The sequence below is a fragment of the Littorina saxatilis genome, linkage group LG8 (assembly GCF_037325665.1).
Source record: "Littorina saxatilis isolate snail1 linkage group LG8, US_GU_Lsax_2.0, whole genome shotgun sequence".
NCBI classification, from domain to species: domain Eukaryota; kingdom Metazoa; phylum Mollusca; class Gastropoda; order Littorinimorpha; family Littorinidae; genus Littorina; species Littorina saxatilis.
In genome coordinates this window covers 13,940,895-13,959,680 of record NC_090252.1, presented here as the reverse complement: position 1 = coordinate 13,959,680, position 18,786 = coordinate 13,940,895, and the positions used below count along the sequence as shown (strand labels likewise).

Below are 18,786 nucleotides of genomic sequence, written 5' to 3'. Positions count from 1 at the left end.
TAAAATCTCTTAGCAGAGATAGAGAGAGAATAAAGTATCCCTTCACAGACAGCCTATTGGGAGCATCAGACCCTCCTCAAGGGGGACCGAGATTTACAGAGCAAAGTCCCTTTGTGGGGGACGTATCGCAAGGTAATCTAGTCCTGAGGAGGACCATTGTATTTGTACCTAGACCAGACACGTGTTTCGACACTATTGTGTCTCATCAGTGGTCAGGTGGTACTGATGGCGAGAGTTGTCAACCCATGGTATCCAACTAAGAAGCAAACCATTCTCTGAATGGTAGCTTCTGTTGGCATGGGAGACTACCCTCATCTGACAACCCCAAGAGGATATCTGTGAAGGGAAACACTTTGATTTAAGGCCAAAGTGTAGAATTGATATTTATTAAGAAAGAATTTAGAAATTTAGACAAGTTTTAACCAAGAAATTAGGTTAAAACAAGGGAAATTTGAAAAAGCCTAAAGGGAGGTAACTCTGTACCAGCCTGCAGATCCAGAAATGGATACGCGAACAAGTTAGATCTAATTTTGAAAAGGTTAAACAGGAAAAGCGGTCAACTTTTCACTGCTGTTCAACACAGGACTTGGTAAAGAAGAAGTTTTCTGCTTTATTCAATTGGATCGCTTTAAAGGCGATGCAACTTTCACGGTGACCACATTATAAAACATCAGAAATTGTGAAAGAAACAATTGAAAGTCAGCAGAGACTTTCTTCCGAGATTTGTTAAAAGAAAGTATCCCTTCACAGACAGCCTATTGGGAGCATCAGACCCTCCTCAAGGGGGACCGAGATTTACAGAGCAAAGTCCCTTTGTGGGGGACGTATCGCAAGGTAATCTAGTCCTGAGGAGGACCATTGTATTTGTACCTAGACCAGACACGTGTTTCGACACTATTGTGTCTCATCAGTGGTCAGGTGGTACTGATGGCGAGAGTTGTCAACCCATGGTATCCAACTAAGAAGCAAACCATTCTCTGAATGGTAGCTTCTGTTGGCATGGGAGACTACCCTCATCTGACAACCCCAAGAGGATATCTGTGAAGGGAAACACTTTGATTTAAGGCCAAAGTGTAGAATTGATATTTATTAAGAAAGAATTTAGAAATTTAGACAAGTTTTAACCAAGAAATTAGGTTAAAACAAGGGAAATTTGAAAAAAGCCTAAAGGGAGGTAACTCTGTACCAGCCTGCAGATCCAGAAATGGATACGCGAACAAGTTAGATCTAATTTTGAAAAGGTTAAACAGAAAAAGCGGTCAACTTTTCACTGCTGTTCAACACAGGACTTGGTAAAGAAGAAGTTTTCTGCTTTATTCAATTGGATCGCTTTAAAGGCGATGCAACTTTCACGGTGACCAGATTATAAAACATCAGAAATTGTGAAAGAAACAATTGAAAGTCAGCAGAGACTTTCTTCCGAGATTTGTTAAAATCTCTTAGCAGAGATAGAGAGAGAATAAAGTATCCCTTCACAGACAGCCTATTGGGAGCATCAGACCCTCCTCAAGGGGGACCGAGATTTACAGAGCAAAGTCCCTTATATATATAGCATCATAATTAAGTAAAAGTGCATTGCCGAGGCACATACACACACACACACACACACACACACACACACACACACACACACACACACACACACACACACATACACACCCACACACACACGCGCGCAAACACATACGCACACACTCACTCGCACACTCATCATCCATGCACACAAAGCACACACTCACACGCACATAGTCAGAGAGACACCCGCAACCCTTTCACACACCCACTCACACACACACACACACACACACACACACACACACACACACACACACACACACACACACACTTGCATATAAAGTTTAAATGAAACGGGAACTAATTCTTTAATTGGGGTGCGAATTTAGTCGCAAGAATTGTTTTGTCAAGTGTAGTTTTGCAAAAGAAACATCATGTGATGTTCCTTGAATGCTGTTTCATTCAAGAGAGAATAAGAGAGAGAGAAAGAGAGAGAGAGAGAGAAAGAGAGAGAGAGAGAGAGAGATAGACAGACAGACAGACAGACAGACAAACAGATAGACAGACAGACAGACAGATAGACAGACAAACAGATAGACAGACAGACAGACAGATAGACAGACAGGCAGACAGCATGCATGCAGACAGACAGACAGACAGACAGATAGACAGAGGCACATAAACAGACAGACAGCGACAGAGAGATACACAGTGAGTGGGAGAAAGAAGGGCGAGAGAGAGAGAGAGAGAGAGAGAGAGAGAGAGAGAGAGAGAGAGAGAGAGAGAGAGAGAGAGAGAGAGAGAGAGAGAGAGAGAGAGAGAGAGAGAGAGAGAGAGAGAGAGAGAGAGAAATTCAAATCATATCAAATCAAATCAATATATTTTTCGAGGGTTGTGGCATGAGCAATACAAATTAGCTTCTTGTCAACCAGCCCTCGCCCAGAGAGGGACTACTATAATCGTATGAACATATATACACATATAAATCATTTACAAAAATAAACATAAAAGTAAAAATTTAAAAAAGACAGAAAAACTATTATCAGGACTATGTACACGTTACAGGCTTTACACGAACTATTATCTTATGTTCAGAATTGGGAATTTACGGAACATGTTTAAACAAAATTAGAATGTGTTATCAAACTTAGTTTTAATATGATGAAACACTGATGCTATATAATTGTATGGACAAATATGATCAATATGAAAATAATGTGAATACGAAGTCTTCCATCACTGTGACTTTTCGTAATATGACATCAAATGTAATGAGATATGTTTTTTGAAAGTATTGAGACTCGTTGGAACTCGAACTGTTTCCGGGAGAGAATTGCACAAAACGCTTCCAGAATAAGCTAAACTTGATTCAAAAAGAGCTATCCGTGGAATGGGGACATTACATTTTTGGTTTGGTTTTGCATGAAATTTTGTAATGAAAGCACGTGGTGCACGCCCAGAAAGGATTTTGTGAAGGAGTACGCCTTTATTAAATCTTTCTTTTCAGGGCAAAATCTTGAGTTTCTTATAATCGTCAAAAACGAGACTGGATTGTTTCAATATAGTTAATTAATTTCAGTGCTCAGCTGTGTAGACTATACAGTGTTTTTAAAATAGTTGCACTGGCAGAGTCCCAGATGGTCAAACAATAATCCGTGATGATTTGTACGTATGCGTTAAAACATAATAACCCTGAGTGTGGATCAAGAAAGTGTTTTATTCTGTTTAACAGATATATTTTCCTTGACATGGTTTTACAAAACGACCTAACATGATGGGCCCAAGATAAATTAGTATCGATAGTTACTCCCAAAACGTTGTGATCTCCTACTTCCGCTATTGTGTCGTTGCCAATTAATATGGAATGAGGATTATTCTTGATGTTTTGTATTTGTTGCCTTGTTATAACTAACATGTATTTGGTCTTTTGGGGGTGAAGACTCATGTGGTTATACTCCGTCCAATTTATGAGATCATCTACACTGTTCTGCAATGATGAATAAACTTTGTCTAATTTATTATCAGACGTGTGTTTGGTCGTATCATCAGCAAAGAGTTCACAAGCATCATTGATACTAAAAGGAAGATCGTTAATATACAGGGAGAAGAGAATTACATCAAACTAAATCAAATGAAATCAAATTTTACTTTACGAGGGTTGTGGCATAAGCAATACAAACGAGAAGAGAGATAGATAGATAGATAGATAGAGAGAGAGAGAGAGAGAGAGAGAGAGAGAGAGAGAGAGAGAGAGAGAGAGAGAGAGAGAGAGAGAGAGAGAGAGAGAGAGAGAGGGGGAGAGAGAGATCGCAAGAGAGAGAGATCGCAAGAGAGGAGAGAGAGAGAGAGGAGAGAGAGAAAGCGAGAGAGAGGAGAGAGAGAGAGAGAGAGAGAGCGAGAGAGAGAGAGAGAGATAGAGAGAGAGAGAGAGAGAGAGAGAGAGAGAGAGAGAGAGAGAGAGAGAGAGAGAGATGTTGTGCAGATCTATAGCAGATCGATTTTGCTTTTACTTATATTATATGTTTTTCTCTGTTGGTTACGTTTTAGCCGACCTATGCGGAAACTCCCCTTGCAAGCATTGTGCAACCTGCATCGCTATCAACAGCACCAATGTCAAATGCATTTGCAACGAAACGTACTACTATGGAGACTTCTGTGAAAGTAAGTTTTGTTTGCTTTTTTCTAACTTTCATCACATGTGATAGATCTAACAATAATTTGAAAGGCAGTGACCTAAAGACTTACCTCTGTATAGTGACGTGTTCTTGTAACAATAATGTTTCCTTAAGATACAGGGGTTTCAAAAAGTGTGTGTGTGTGTGTGTGTGTGTGTGTGTGTGTGTGTGTGTGTGTGTGTGTGTGTGTGTGTGTGTGTGTGTGTGTGTGTGTGTGAGTGGGGGTCTGCAGAGCGATTTCCGGAAAAAAACCTGGACATATCTGTTTAAACTTTACAATCAAAATGTATTCTCTAATGTAATATTCCGGTGGTTGTGCATGGTCATCTTGGAATCTTTTAATCATTCCGGACTATGGGATCGCGTTTTAGCTGGGAAACTAAAGAATTAATTAATAAGTTTGCTCAATTAAAATCGAAATTAAAATCGAATTTTCACCGACAGATATCATTATATTTATTATTTTCTCTTTATCTTTCTATATGCCGTGTTAATTTTACAAATTAATGTGCTCAGAACTAAAGAAAATCGGTGTATGTAAATTAGGTACTACGCTGAAATGAGCGCAATCCGTCTTGGCAGAGGTATTTCATCCACAAGTGTGTATCCCGCTTCATTGGTTCTGTTGACGCCCGTTTTTAACGGATAGCTTCCTTTTATATAATATGCTAACCATAGGGCGTCAACGTCCCAAACTAAATCTGCCTAATCTCAACAACAAAATGGCATTCTGGGTAGGTAACATCTCTTTTGAAAAGGCGTCAGCGCTTTTCGGCAAATGATCAATGCATTTCATACTGGACTGCCAGCATATTTTTCGGTCACACTTGAAATGAATGCTTCTTCGGTTTGCTTTCTAAACTGAACGGGAGTAAATGGTCAGTGGTAATTTTAACTTAGCGCAAACAGTGAGATCCCCAGAACGTACCGTACACAAATACGAACGGAGAAACTCGGAAATCGAGGACTCGAGACTGACACAACATGCTCGAGAACCCACGTAGTACATTGTATATTCGAAGTCAAAATGTGTAATGTGCGTCACTGTGGATAGCTCAGTTGATATTCATTAGGCCTACCGCCCACTTCATGTCGTCTACGTGTCGATGCATTTGCGCGTCGGATTATTACGAATACTTTGCCTGTTTTGATTTCAGGGGATGTGTTGCGCGCTGGGGAAAAAATGAATTTGGCCGCGGGGCCTGACGCTTCAGAATAAAATCTATCCTATGTTTGACGCTGCAGCGCGCACGTTCCGCAAAAACCAACAAATCAGAGCAACGTATTTCAGGGGACACAAGCCGCTTTTTGTGTGTCAAAGAGTAATGCGTGTGTCTTAATGTCAAATTGTGTTATAGCTTGTAGACGGCCGTTTATAAATAAATGCTTACCAAGGTGTTGTGCGTGTGTGATTGTTACGTTTTAGACAGTCATCAATTTTAGTACAAATAGCTGATACTGTTCTCTGCAAAGACTTCAATCGCTGCGAAATCGCATCCATTCGTTCAACTTCCTATTTCTGTCATTGCTTAGTTTGTGCAGTTGCCTCCGAGGTGTAATGGATGAGACGTTGCCCCCCGAATCCGGCTGTCACTGGTTCGATTCCAACATGGGTCTAAAATAAAGTGCTGTGTTTATACTTTTTCCCCCCGTTTTTGTTTAAATTCTGGAGTAGCAGTGTTCTCGGCTGCGAGAGTTTCGGCCATGGTTTACTATTCTTAGTGAAAAACTCTAAAGTGCTTCCATTTTTAGCCTATTGTGTACAACCCACAAATTGACTGAACCAATTTCACTTTACACAACTAATTTCACTTTGTCTTTGATTGTTTTCACATCACTTTATAATCGGTGCTGTGCTGGTTTCACTTTGTTTGTTTGTTTCTTTCTTTCATTGTCTGCGTTTTTATCTCCAGTGTGTATGGGTCGATTGCGCTAATATGTGGTGTTTAGCCTGTTGTTAGGAATAGGTTCCTTCATTTAACGGAAAAGCCATACACCTCCACCTTTTTTTTGCGTTTCGGAAAACGCTTTAGTGTGCCTTTTTAATCAATAAAACAATTAAGTATAAGTGCAATGCCAAGGCACTGCAAACCCCGCGCGAAGGACAAATCCGCTCTCTCTCTCTCTCTCTCTCTCTCTCTCTCTCTCTCTCTCTCTCTCTCTCTCTCTCTCTCTCTCTCTCTCTCTCTCTCTCTCTCTCTCTCTCTCTCTCTCTCTCTCTCTCTATCTCTCTCTCTCTCTGTCTCTCTCTCTCTCTCTCTGTCTCTCCCTCTCTCTCGCTCTCCCTCTCTCTCTCTCTCTCTCTCTCTCTCTCTCTCTCTCTCTCTCTCTCACTCACTGCCTATTTTTCTTAAGTATAAAACAAACACAGACAGCTTCAAAAAAAGTAGATGTCGCACATAATGCAACTGAACATGTGCTGAATGATTCATCAATTCATTTAAAATGTATACATGTGCATGTTAAACAAAATTATAATAATAGGCAGATCTAAATTAAGTTATGTTAAAAATTGACACTTTTTAATCATTGGAAATTGTACTTTAAATACAGTTTGACAATTTATTTTTAAATGTGTATCTGTATATGCAGTTATAATGTAAGTTTGATGTGATAGTTCTTTGATTATATTGTTTTCTGTTCCTGTTGACCCTATATTAGGGCGAGGGCTGGATGTAAAAAAGCAATATTCTTGCTTATCTATTACCCTCGATAATAAAGATTTTGTCTTGTCTTGTCTCTCTCTCTCTCTCTCTCTCTCTCTCTCTCTCTCTCTCTCTCTCTCTCTCTCTCTCTCTCTCTCTCTCTCTCTTCTCTCTCTCTCTCTCTCTCTCTCTCTCTCTCTCACACACATACACACACACGCACACACACACACGTACACACCCCAAGTCACACACACTGACAAACCCACACACACACACACACACACACACACACACCCTTGCAAACACACACACCCTTGCAAACACACACACACACACTCATTCACACACGCTCACTCACTCACACAAACTTCATACAAACAAAACACACACTCATGCGCACATATAATCAGACGGACACACACACACCTTTACAAACACACACACACACACACACACACACACACACACACACACATACACACACACACACAACCTCTGGAACACACTCACACACACGCACACAGACACACACACACGGCACAGCAACTCTACCTCTCTTTCGTACGTACACACACACACACACACACACACACACACACACACACACACACGTGCACGCGCACACGCACACGCAAACACACGCAAACACACATACATAACCTCTCTCACTCTCTCTCTCTCTCTGTCTCTCTCTCTCTCTCTCTCTCTCTCTCTCTCACACACACACACACACACACACACACACACACACGTGCACGCGCACACGCACACGCAAACACACGCAAACACACATACATAACCTCTCTCACTCTCTCTCTCTCTCTGTCTCTCTCTCTCTCTCTCTCTCTCTCTCACACACACACACACACACACACACACACACACACACACGCATATACACTAACTGTAACACTAACACATGTGCACAAAATGCACACACACACACACGCACACACACAAACAAACACACACACACACACACACACGCATACACACTAACAGTAACACTAACACACGTGCACAAAATGCACACACACACACGCGCACACATACACACACACACACACACACACACACACACACACACACACACACACACACACACACACACACACACACACACACATTGCGCGAGAGAGAAAGACCGGAGAGAGGGGATGACGTAAATAGATCCCCTGCGCCTTGAGTCTGAGTCTGGAGATACGCGCCATCGTAATCATCGTCAGTTACCCGCTCGTGAAAAAGGCAAGGACATTGACAAGCCAGTATATCGCGGTAGTTATTGCGCTGAGCAGGATAGCACGCTTTTCTGTATCTCTATTCTTTTTAACTTTCTGAGCTTGGTTTTGATCCAAACATAACATATATGTATATGTTATTTTGAATCAGGAAGAAGATGGAATGTTGTTGTTTTTTTAATTTCAATTGCACTTTTCAGATTTTTTATGACCAAACTCATTTATTAATTTTTAAGCCACCACGCTGAAATGCAATGCCAAAGTCCAGGCTTTGTCGAAAATTACGTATCCAAAATGTCAAGCTATTTGATCAAAAACTGAGGGTGTGACAGAGCCACTTCAACTTTTACAAAAAGCCGGATATGACGTCATCAAATACATTAATCGGAAAAAGGGAACAATAGGCTGGGGATATCATACCAAGGATATATCAAGTGAAGTTTCATAAAATCGGCCCACTAGTTTCCTCGGAATCGCTCTACCCATACACACACACAGGCACACACATACACCATGACCCTTGTTTCGACTACCCGTCTATGTTAACACATTTGGTCATAACTTGACCAATGTATAAACTACAACATAGAAAACATGATTGAGTTAATTGATAAGATTCAGAATAAAAACAATTATACTGAAAGTACACGGTTTTGTCTGTTTCAGTCAGTAAATGTTTCAAGAATGGCCAGTGTAAACGTGGAACTTGTCGAATCAACGAAAACAATGAAGATGTCTGTGACTGTACCGGAACCGGCTACATTGGGACAAGTTGTGAAAGTGAGTCTCTGTCTCTCTCTTTCTTTGTGAGTTTGTATATTACTTCCTGTGACTGTTCGTTTGCATGTAACATGATGTTCATTGTTGATACAATTTACCAGCTGCATTTGAACAGGCAAGCTTATTTATATATATAGCAGTCAAGACCCGGATGTTAGCAGAGCCTTGGGTCAATTGTGCCAAAAATGATTAGGATTTCTTTTATTATTCATTATTAAAGAATGACGCATACCAGAAAAATATATTAGAAAGAAACTTTTAGAAAATGAATTGTGTCACTTGCTGATTTGCATACTTAAAACTTTAAGATATTTCAATCTCTTTATGACCTCAAAGTTTGAGACATACCACATGAAGTGTCTGCATAATCCAAATTCCTGTTAATGTGGTTTACATGGTATGAGTATCCTTTATTATCCAAAGGAATGTATAAGCTAGGTTCTAGGCTTATTGCCTCCACCCCCCCCCAGAAAGCTTCCCCCCGGACAGTTGCCCCCCCCCCCCACAACTCAACTGCCCCCTGGACAACTGACTCTAAAACAATTCCCTATCCCCCCCCCCCCCCCCCCCGTGATCATTTTCCCCCTAGGACAATTACCCTCCATGATTTTTATTTTGAGTTAGCGAAGGGTTTCTTTTGGATTTTGAGGCAATTGGAGGTAAATTAGGTATTTTGGTCTCAGTTTATCTGTATGATGCTCCCTGGATTTCACACACACACACACACACACACACACACACACACACACACACACACACACACAAACACACACACACACACACACACACACACACACACACACACACACACACACACACACACACACACACACACACACACACACACGAATGCACGCAAATAGGTATTCAGTCGGAAAATACAGGATTTCGATCTTGAATTGTGATTAAACCAAATAAGTACGCGTACAACACGCACATACTAACGCACGCACATACCACCGTACGCATTCACATTTACGCACGTCCGAATACACTCACATACGCCCGCACATACACACGTATTAGAGTAAATGTCATGCTTTTAACATTCAATAGCTGAATAATTTGTTGTCTGGGGGGCAATTGTCGCAGGGGCAATTGTCCAGGGGGCAGTTGTCGGGGGGCTATTGTCCAGGGGGCAGTTGTCGGGGGGGGGGGGGGGGGGGGCAATTGTCCAGGGGGCAATTAGCCTGCTACCCTGAAACATTGAACTTTAAGAAAATAAACATCAGGTCTTCAGTTCATTTTGGCAGACAATGTTTATGGCACAATCATGTTGGTCATGTTGGTCATGCTAGTAAGAGTAATCTTTCTCGAGGATCCAGGTAGGGAAAATTAACCTGTGGGGTGGCGTAAAGACGCGCAGGCGGGGCTTCTAGACATGGGAGATGTGAAAGGCGCCACTCTAAATCCAATGCCACATCCACTTTTTAAACCATGTGAATCTAAATCTGCTTCAGAGCCAGCTTTTTTGTTGTTGCTCCTTTTTGATTTTGTAAAGTTCTACCCAAACTATACGGCAGTCGACAGGAGTTGGAGAAAACGACAACATTTATCACCAGTGCTGGACTGATTGTATAACCTCTGCGAACGCCAAGAAGAAGAAGAAGTAAAGTTCTACAAGTTTGGTAGTTTTTAGGTTTTATTTAGTCATTGATTTTACACCAAATGTGTGTAAGATAGATTCAACGGTTTGTTTAAAATACGTAGGAAACTTTCACTGCAATAATTGTATGCGCTTCCTGTTCCGGCGCTTCCGGTCTGCCATTTTTGAAGCGTTGGACAACGTATTTTTCCTCCATCTGTATCGGCCAAAAGACATGTCGCACAGAGGCCATCATTGGGTAAATATTGTTCAGTTTGTGTCTATTATCAATTTTCTGTTCAGGAATAAGTATATTAGTCTTGTAGTAGGGAAGAGTTTATTGTTTTGTACGTTTTTTGGTACAGCCTTTCACCATTTGGTGTTTTAGTGTTCACCATGATGTGCGCACTTTTTGCAAAGTTCATTTCACGGTTAGTGTTCAGTGTGTCAAATTCCAGTAAGAGTGGTATTTTGTACATGTTTTTGTTTTTTAATCTAAAATGTTGGTAGTGTATGGAAACGCATTCGTGCCAAAGGATAACGTTGCACAGTTATTTTGTTTTTCAACCATGTTTTAGTCAACATTATGCCCACCTGTGATTCAGAATAAGTTTTTGGGTTTGCTTTGTTATCCCTTTTTGTGATAAAGTGTGTAAGAGTTGAAGTGATGGTCAGAGCTCTTTTTCCAAGTTGGTAGAATTATCATTATCTCCCTTTAAGTGTAACAGAACAGTTTTCAAAATGACAAGTTTCACAGATTGTTTCCCTTTGTTTTTGTAGTGTCAGTGTAATGTTAGTAGTTGCTGTTCATTATACAAGTATGGTTGAGTGATTGTTATGTCACATTGGTTTCAGTTTGACGGTGCAGTATGTTGGAACTACAGTTGATTATACATCACATCAACTACGCATCAGTTCTGCCAGGCTTTTTTTTGTGCGGCTGTGACAGGAGACCTTCAGGGACTTGTCTGGGCTGCCTGGTAGGTTTTTCGCAGTCTCCCTGGAAATATCCATTGCTCCGAACAGTGGCCTGACACGTGAAGATCGGAGCATTTATGTTCTCCAGACAGGCGTGACTCACATGCACATATCCGATGTCGAGGTAGAATTTTCCTGCTTTTAACACTCTTGAGAGCATGAACAGTTTGAGTCCCTGTTGACGGCCATGACATTCGGGGTGCGGTGGATTCTGTCATTTGGCACCCAGAAGAAAGAGCACAGACTGTGGCTGCATCCTTGTACAGGGGGCTGCTTCCTCAAAACTGGTTCAGGTAATCGAAAATCGCTTCAGCGGTCCAAACAATGGGAATTGCAAAACTCACTGCTTCAGAGGTGTGATGTTTGACGACAGCACTCTCACCATCAGACAGGCTCTTGCCATGGCGGAATTAAAAAAAAAAGTTGTGTGTGCCTTTGAGATGCCGTTGAAAGGCCCAGGGCTGTTTTACTTGGCTTAGTAAGCATAGGACCAATGTACAATGTTCTTGATGTCACCCCGCGTCAGATGTGAAAGACACCACGCAAAAAGGCTCGGGATGTTATACAAACGCGTCATCCGCAATGCCTTGAGTTCAACGTCATAAGAAACGGTTGTGTTACTAAGGATTCAGGAAAATGCATGCTTTTTCGCTCTCTATGTTGTTTTAACAACTGATGGTTCTGATAACGTTCGCAAACACTCTTCTACTGTGTTCGACAGATCTGTTGGTCAATACAGACACACAGCAGCAGCAACAACTACAACAAAACAGCACAAAACATCCACAATAATGGAAAAAGCATTTATTGCACACTGAAAAATCGTTCGTTTAGCGGGATATATAAAAATATTTCTTTGAACTTAAAAGTTAATTGCACGACTTTTGACATGTCCTGTTCGCAATTCAATTGATGCTCTATTTTTTTTACAGGACTAGCAAAATTACACCAATGTTGAAACTCATATGAAACTTTAGCAGCATTTGTATAAGTCATTACCCCCCGCGGGTTAGGGGGAAGATTTTACCCGATGCTCCCCAGCATGTCGTAAGAGGCGACTAACGGATTCTGTTTCTTCTTTTACCCTTTTTTTTGTCTTTCTTTTTATATTTAGTCAAGTTTTGACTAAATATTTCAACATCGAGGGGGAATCGAAACGAGGGTCGTGGTGTACAAGTGTATGTGCGTGTGTGCGTGCGTGTGTGTGTGCGTGTGTGTGTGTGTGTAGAGCGATTCAGACTAAACTACTGGACCGATCTTTATGAAATTTGACATGAGAGTTCCTGGGTATGAAATCCCCGAACGTTTTTTTCATGTTTTTGATAAATGTCTTTGATGACGTCATATCCGGCTTTTCGTGAAAGTTGAGGCGGCACTGTCACGCCCTCATTTTTCAACCAAATTGGTTGAAATTTTGGTCAAGTACTCTTCAACGAAGCCCGGGGTTCGGTATTGCATTTCAGCTTGGTGGCTTAAAAATTAATTAATGACTTTGTTCATTAAAAATCTGAAAATTGTAAAAAAAAATAAAAATGTATAAAACGATCCAAATTTACGTTTATCTTATTTTCCGTCATTTGCTGATTCCAAAAACATATAAATATGTTATATTCGGATTAAAAACAAGCTCTGAAAATTAAATATATAAAAATTATTATCAAATTTTTTTTTTCGAAATCAATTTAAAAACACTTTCATCTTATTCCTTGTCGGTTCCTGATTCCAAAAATATATAGATATGATATGTTTGGATTAAAAACACGCTCAGAAAGTTAAAACGAAGAGAGGTACAGAAAAGCGTGCTATCCTTCTCAGCGCAACGAATACCCCGCTCTTCTTGTCAATTCCACGTGCACTGCCTTTGCCACGGGCGGTGGAGTGACGATGCGTTCAGTTTCATTCTGTGAGTTCGACAGCTACTTGACTAAATGTTGTATTTTCGCCTTACGCGACTTGTTCTTCTCTTCATTACAGTTACTCTATCGTTACAGCTATTTTATTCACCTTTGCTATGTCTAGTAGTTTGTGCGTTTGTTTGCGTGTATGTGCGTGTGTGTGTGTGTGTGTGTGTGTGTGCGTGTGTGTGTGTGTGTGTTGTTGTTGTTGTTCCCATAATTCTGTTAAATAATACCATTTTCAGCGGGACAATACATAACAAGTTAATTAATCCAACGCTCGATGGACAAAAGGCGAGAATTTACAAATTACCAATTACAGTACTAGTTTTCAGCACAGCATCATACGGCGCATATATAAATAACTTTACATTAACAGCACTATACTACAATGTTACTAGAAATTTTGAAGTCGAGCTTGGTTCTGAAATAAGACCTTCATGTTAGTTTTTGGATTTCCGTACTTAAACTGGCTTATGCACATTTTCGATATCAATATAAGGTGATTAATTATGAAGGTTTTCTCTCTGGGGATATCACGTGTGAAATACCCAAAAAGAGCCTCTTCGCAGCTTAACTTTATATTTTTGCCTGTACATTTAAATATGTACCCTTGACATTCCTGCCATATGGGTTGCACTGCTCTACACTGCCAAAAAAAGTGCTCGATGAAGTCGGTTTCGTTACAATACTGACAAAGATTTGTTTGACGAATTCCCATCTTATGTAGCAAAATAATGGTGGGATATATATTGTGTAAAATTTTCCAATGCAATAGACGAAGACGGGTTTCTGTCGAACATTCGTTAGCTAATTTCCAGTGTTTATCTTCAAATGTAATATTTAATTTGTTCGACCAAAATCCAGCTGAGCTTGGCTCCTTTATCTCATAATTTAACATCTTTAGGCGAATTTGGCGTGGAGATAATTGTATAAATGGCATATGATCAGAACGGGCCTGACCCGTATCACGCAATAATAGAGCTTTAATGGCAGTCTGTATTGCATTATATTCAAATAGGCGAGACTGTTTATATCCAGTTCGTTCACATATTTCCTCAAAATAGCACATGTCGTTATCGTTAAAAACATCTTTAACAACGCATATTTTAGCCTGTATCCAGTCATTCATGTATAGCGTTTGCTTCCTGTACCTTATATTTGTATTATTCCATAAGGTTTGATTGCGTACACTTATCTGCTGTTCATTACTGCTTATTTCTTTGATCTTGTGTTTATTGTTTAGCCAGGTGATAAAAGCTTGTTTCCAGAAATATTGCTTTATGGAACCCAGTCCTTTAAAATTTTCTGCACTCACATTTGAGCGAAATCAGCATAAGCGTTCGCCCGGCCAGATTTAAAAAGGATGCTAATGGAATCTGTTGCCACTTTGCGTTACTTCCGTCCAGCAGCCTCATAATCCATGAAATTAGAGATGATGTTTGTACATCTTTGACATTAATCATTTTCAGACCTCCATGATTTGTCTCTTGGCACATTACTTTTCTATTAACTTTTTCATAAGCTCTTTTGTTTGAATATTTTTTCTTCCAGATAAATCGGAATAGAGATGAATTTAGCTTATTGAGGAAGTTTTCTGTGGCACATAGAGATTGCAGTACGTAAGTAAACTGTGACAACATTAATGTTTTGACTATACAAATTCCTTTTACCCTTGTTAAGTGTTTCTTGGATAGAATAGAGTCAATGTTGTAAAGATTTTTACAAGCAGTATGTAAGAAATGTTAAGTCCTTTGTGCTGGAAACTTGCATTCTCCCAGTAAGGTAATATATTGTACTACGTTGCAAGCCCCTGGAGCAAATTTTTTATTAGTGCTTTTGTAAACAAGAAACAATTGACAAGTGGCTCTATCCCATTTCCCCCCTTTCCCCGTCGCGATATAACCTTCGTGGTTGAAAACGATGTTAAACAACAAATAAAGAAAGTATAAGTCATGTATCATGCATTATTGGGATGTAAGTCAGCAACCTTATGACGGCTTTTAAAACTCATTTCGGAGCATTTCATAACATTTCATAACATCTGAACATCTAACTTTACAAGGCAGTTCACAGCATGTGCATTGGTGAAATACAGAGCTTTTTGTCACGATACCCTCGACATTATTTTTGACCTACTGCAGTAAGAATTGCACCCCCCGCGGGTTAGGGTGAAGAATTTACCCGATGCTCTCCAGCATGTCATAAGAGGCGACTAATGGATTCTGTTTCTCTTTTTACCCTTGTGAAGTGTTTCTTGTATAGAATAGAGTCAATGTTTGTAAAGATTTTGGTCAAGCAGTATGTAAGAAATGTTTAGTCCTTTGTACTGGAAACTTGCATTCTCCTAGTAAGGTAATATATTGTACTACGTTGCAAGCCCCTGGAGCACATTTTTGATTAGTGCTTTTGTGAACAAGAAACAATTGACAAGTGGCTCTAGAACATCTCCCCCTTTCCCCGTCGCGATATAACCTTCGTGGTGGAAAACGACGTTAAACAACAAATAAAGAAAGTATAAGTCATTTCTCATGCATTATTGGGATGTAAGTCAGCAACCTTATACGATACCCTCGACTTTATTTTTGACCTACTGCAGTAAGAATTGCACCCCCCGCGGGTTAGGGGGAAGAATTTACCCGATGCTCCCCAGCATGTCGTAAGAGGCGACTAACGGATTCTGTTTCTCCTTTTACCCTTGTTAAGTGTTTCTTGTATAGAATATAGTTAATTTTTGTAAAGATTTTAGTCAAGCAGTATGTAAGAAATGTTAAGTCCTTTGTACTGGAAACTTGCATTCTCCCAGTAAGGTAATATATTGTACTACGTTGCAAGCCCCTGGAGCACATTTTTGATTAGTGCTTTTTTTAACAAGAAACAATTGACAAGTGGCTCTATCCCATCTCCCCCTTTCCCCGTCGCGATATAACCTTCGTGGTTGAAAACGACGTTAAACACCAAATAAAGAAAGTAAGAATGGCATAACACAAAACAAATGCATAGCAACTAAAAAAGGAAACCTGTTCTGGATAGATATTAGTAGGGGCCTAGTTATAGTAAGATGTGGCTGTGATATCCACATTTATATCAGTCACAATATCGAGAAAGGAGGAATCATATCAGATAGAGGCGTAAGCCGAGATCTGATATGTTTCCGCCTTTTGAGACCTTGTGACTGATATAAATGTGGATATCACACCCACATCTAACGATAACGAATTTATTGCGTTTTGTTTTGGACAGTTTCATGCATCCTTTTTCAAAATAAGCAAGACAGGCTCTTCCGTAAACCTCCCGTCAGTAGTTGCAAAGGAGTCTTCTTTGGGATCACCTCAAGGTCTCGTCTAACCAAGACTTTGGCATACTCGTAGCAAAGCCGCCGAATGGTACCGTAAACCAAGAATAGTGACGTAAGAGAATAGAATGTCGTCTTTTGATTTGGAAGGTATCCTGTTTCAGAACTTCTTCTCCACAACTCGGATGGTCGTTTCCACTGAACGATGGACATTGAAGTGATCAGAATTTCAGAGAATTGTCTTTTACTTTCACTGAACTGTCCCTGCTGAAAGACTTGCGATTATGTAACAATGCGCGAGTCGCAATGATCCAGGTTGGAATTATGCACAGTGAATGTGACCTCTTCCAGTCTCTCTCAAATTTCATTCGGATTCCCTCTGTTTACTTCATCGAGTCATCAGGTCAGTTACGTTTTAATTTCAGGGCTGTTGCTGTGTAAACCATTGTGCCTGCAGACACTTTTGCTTCTATCTCGCTATGGGATAAAATCTCTTTCAAATTGTAGTCAAAGTTATCCAGTTCTTACAAGTGTCTGCTGCTTGTGCCTCTTGTTGTTTTTCTGCTAAATTGCCATTCAATGCAACCCCCGTCGGTAAGACTTCAGATCCAATTTCTAGGACACACGACTGCGTTTGAAAGATTGGGCATGCTTTTCTCTTTTTTGACAATTTGCCTTTTTGCTTGTTGTGTCCTCAATTTTTCATCAAATGAAATGGGTTTATGGGAAATATCTCGCTTAACTGTTTTTGAAGTGACCGTCTAAAGATGGCGCCCATAAGTGATTAGTCACTTCCTGCGAGATATCACTTGGCTATGACGACTTCCTGCGATATATCAATTGATATAGGGTGCATGTTTGACCAATGGTTACTTACAGTTTCATCATGTGACCCGTAAAAACGCAATAATCGACGTGATCCTATTGAGTTAAAATTGCAATGTTGTGCCTATTCTTAATTGTTTTCAATTTTTCAATTGATCTGTTGTGTCTTTGTCAGGTCGATTCTGGGTGTACCTTGTTTTGAGCTGTGGTCACTTGATGCCTGTGAAATAAATAGTTCTGTCATCCGAAAAATACACCAGGTTGAGTGTCTTACTGGTTATTGATAGTTGACATGAAATGAGACAATTAACGCTTTAGTAAAGGTTCACAATTTGCCGCAGTAATACGTTTGCTTACTTTAGTTCATGCACAAAGTCCATGAACATGTGTCCAATAGGAGTATGCTAAAGCTTACTGTATATACAACAAGCAAACACTGGCTAACTGGCTATATTGTAAACTTTCCTGGACGATGTTCGTTGGATTCTATATAGTTGAACACATAACCCTTGCAATAAGCCCTATATAGTTGTGTTTTGTTTCAGAATTGGATCCTATTCTCATCGCTCTTATATGTGTGTCAAGCCTTTTGGGTGAGTAGATCTAGCACCAAGCCATGCATACAAGGGAGCAGTGGATGCAATTAAGTGCTTATTAGTTTTTATTTAAGAACAGTACGGTTGTGTTTAGTTTTTAATTCCTTATTGAAACAAGTACACGCACACAGACACAGCCACAAACACATACACAAATACACAGACACAAACACACAAACACACACACACACACACACACACACACACAATAACATCTCTGCCACAATACTCTGTCACTTGAAAATTCCAGTAGCTTTTTCTGTCTTGTGGACACTGAGTCTGTTTCATTAGTGAAATGTTATTGGGTTCTTCTTTACTGCTGGTCATATGTGGCCATTTCTGCGAAAAGGGACATTCTTGATCTAAGCCTCTGATTGGAGAAACGCGGGGTCAAAGTTAGAGCAAAATGTAAACAAACTTTGCTGTGCTGACTGACGCCCACTTCAAGTTGAATTTCTAAACAGTTCAATCAATTATCAGCGATAGCACAATGAACAGCAATTTAAAGAAATGGAAAATAGTCTTGGGATCAACATTACAAACTTCTAAAAATGTTTATGTTCATTCCTCCTCAGGAAAAACACATCGAACCGATGACGAGTTGACTGCGATCATGCCGAAAATGGCGACAGAGTGTTTTTTTGTGCTTCGAGATGCATTTTTTCGTCGCTAGTTTTGGTCAAGTAAAAACAACTTACCTATTTTTTAAATGTTTAACAGTAATATAAACTTCCATCTGGAAGCACATTCAGGAAA

General features: G+C 40.0%; 1 long non-coding RNA gene across 1 annotated transcript in view; it reads left to right on the top strand.

The window, feature by feature from the left end:
• The window catches only part of LOC138972186 (uncharacterized), a 45,538-nt gene extending 27,510 nt beyond the window's left edge, over positions 1–18,028 (top strand). Inside the window, exons 2-4 of the long non-coding RNA XR_011457481.1 lie at positions 4,063–4,176; positions 8,743–8,856; positions 17,980–18,028. This is a non-coding gene — a long non-coding RNA (uncharacterized lncRNA). The remainder of the gene's footprint in view (positions 1–4,062; positions 4,177–8,742; positions 8,857–17,979) is intronic.
• The last annotated feature ends 758 nt before the right edge of the window (positions 18,029–18,786 follow it).